Source organism: Limulus polyphemus, unplaced genomic scaffold, assembly GCF_000517525.1.
Source record: "Limulus polyphemus unplaced genomic scaffold, Limulus_polyphemus-2.1.2 Scaffold26, whole genome shotgun sequence".
NCBI lineage: Eukaryota > Metazoa > Arthropoda > Merostomata > Xiphosura > Limulidae > Limulus > Limulus polyphemus.
Genome location: NW_013665636.1, coordinates 1,328,731 through 1,331,488, shown reverse-complemented (window position 1 = coordinate 1,331,488; position 2,758 = coordinate 1,328,731). Strand labels below are relative to the sequence as shown.

Genomic DNA, 2,758 nt, shown 5'->3' with positions numbered 1-2,758 from the left:
TCATTATCATCTAGCCAGTACACCTTCCAGTGTAACTGAGTCATTTAGCTCGATAACATGAAGCCAGTTAAGCTGTCTCACCTAGTTCATTATCATCTAGCCAGTACACCTTCCAGTGTAACTGAGTCATTTAGCTCGATAACATGAAGCCAGTTAAGCTGTCTCACCTAGTTCATTATCATCTAGCCAGTACACCTTCCAGTGTAACTGAGTCATTTAGCTCGATAACATAAAGCCAGTTGAACTGTTTCACCTAGCTCATTAGCATCTAGCCAGTACATCAACTAGTTGAACTGGGTCACTTAGCTTTAACATCAAGCCAGTTGAACTGTCTCATCTAGCTCATTAACATCTACCCAGTACACTATCCAGTGGAACTGAGTCACTTAACTCGTTAACATAAAGCCAGTTGAACTGTCTCATCTAGCTCGTTAGCATCTAGCTAGTACAATTAACCAGTTGTACTTAATTATCTGACCAGCATTAAGACAAATTCTATTCACTGGTTGAAGTGATTTTTTAAACTAGTTTGTATTGACTCATTTCCACTTTCCCGTACTATTGACTAAGTAGTTAGCACTATGTTAGTGTCCTCCAACTGAACTAAAATTGTAACTAGTTTTCTCACCAATTTAGTTCCATATCTTAGTAGTACTGACTATCTACTATTGTCAAACTACTACCATATTGTACTTCCCCTTACACAACTACAGATTATCACCAGTTTCAGTATCATTTTCCAGTACTAATGAAATAGCTAATAACAAACACAGGTTTGAATTATGTGTATGACATACTATTTACAAACTATTCTGGTGTAATATTTTCATAAGATGAATGTAAACACTGAAGCAGAGAAGGATAAAAAAACAGTGATGGCGAGGAAAATAACCAATAATAGAAGGAAATAAATGTTTACGTTTAATATGATATGCTAATATGAAACGCACGTGCTACAGGAAGTGTACTAATCTATCTATATATCTATACAACTGTAGATGTGCTCGTCTACTATATATCTAATAATTAATAATTAATATATATATATACACCCAGCTGTGAAAGCGTCCTCTACTAATCATGATACTTATGTCTTCGGTTTAATTTATAACTTTCATATCTTGGTTTATACTTGAATTCTTCGATGATGTTCTATTGGTGCGTTTAATGTTTTATATGGAGAATCACGGATTTACACACTATGGCCAGAATAATTTTGAACTTAAAAACACAACAAATTAAAGTGTGTGTGTACAGTGAAGTGTGCTTGGATGATAATAGGGAGAGCCCGATAGATACAAACAGCTTGAGATTTGTGAAATCTGAATAAAACTTTGATAGAAGTAATACTATATAGAAAGAGTTTCTGAAGTTTAAAACAAGATTATTTTAATTATTAAAATTCTAAGGATTACATGCTTAAATAGAAAAAAAATGAGTTGAAAATAAACTTTTAAGAACAATAAACTTTAAGTAAAATTTATTTTCAAACAAATATTGCGTTGATCGAAAGTCATATTAATACAGAATTATTCTTTTAGTTTTACTAGATTATTGCGTAAGCTAAAATACCTTGAAATACTGAATTGATTACAGTATTTAAGATTTAATTCGAATTATTCCTCTTCCAGTCAACAGAAATGAATAATTATAATTTCATTTTAGGCTTTCAAAAAGTCCAACATTCCCAGTCTCTATAGTGTAATAATAGTTTTTAATTGGATTGTCAAACGAGGCATAATCAACGGCTACTGAATATTTACAAATATATGCGGTCCTACAGTCAAGAGAGAAAATCTTACCTTTTAAGTCAGACGTTCCGTATCTGAGGCTAAGACAACTAGACCTGGCGCCAGTCTTACACCCTTCCTCACGCCTCACTCTCTTCGACAAATTTTACCCATCGATCGCGCAAGCGCTAAATCTGGCGGACAGCCAAGTTCCTGGCTACTACGCCTGCGCCAACCTACAATAGCGGGAATGTCTTTCCAAGTATATTTTTTTAGAATAAAATTATCTTTCTGTTTAGTAGAAAATCTAATTTCAGGATGGTGATGTCTTAATTACACGAATGAATTAAAAAAAAAGGTCCCGCTGCGAAGTTGACTAAAGCATTTTAAAGAAAAAATAAAGAAATGTCCCATGTCAACACTGGTGAAAACGTAAAATTACAAAACTTAACTTTATTTATAGCTTTGCATATTGAATTTACGCTAACGTGAACAATATAATCAGATTTAGGAATTTTCGTTCTTGGTATTTGCTCTGTTTTGAAGAAGTTGGGACAACTTCACCATGACTGAGATAGGTTTCGTCTGCATGGAGGAAACCCATTTTACGCAGACAAATAGTTTGGTATGACATAAAGTGATTACAGTATGTAAACATAAATATTAAACGAAATAATAGAAATTAGTTCGTCTTTTCAACATATTTGATATTCTTTAATTTTATGCTTTGAAAACAGGGTGGGGGGAAAAGTGACTTTACAGTTGTATCATATCAAATTATTGTTACAATTTAAATGGGAATACATTAAATGCTGTGGTTGAAGAAAAAGATCTTGATGTTGTGATCTAAAAATCACTTACGCCACCTAAACAGTATATATATTGTAGCTAGCTATAGGGCTACTAGGATTTTAGGTAGCATCTATAGAAATATTGAATATAAGACAAGGGATATTATTGTTTCATTGTGTAAATCATTTGTAAGACCTCAATGAGGGTACTGTGTACAGTTTTGTGCACCCTTCCTC

General features: G+C 33.2%; 1 protein-coding gene across 1 annotated transcript in view; it reads right to left on the bottom strand.

The window, feature by feature from the left end:
- LOC106459259 (maltase A2-like) overlaps positions 1-1,885 on the bottom strand; it is a 63,207-nt gene extending 61,322 nt beyond the window's left edge. The window contains exon 1 of the mRNA XM_013918860.2: positions 1,803-1,885. The gene's annotated coding sequence lies outside the window, so the exon portion shown is untranslated. The remainder of the gene's footprint in view (positions 1-1,802) is intronic.
- Positions 1,886-2,758: the final 873 nt, after the last annotated feature.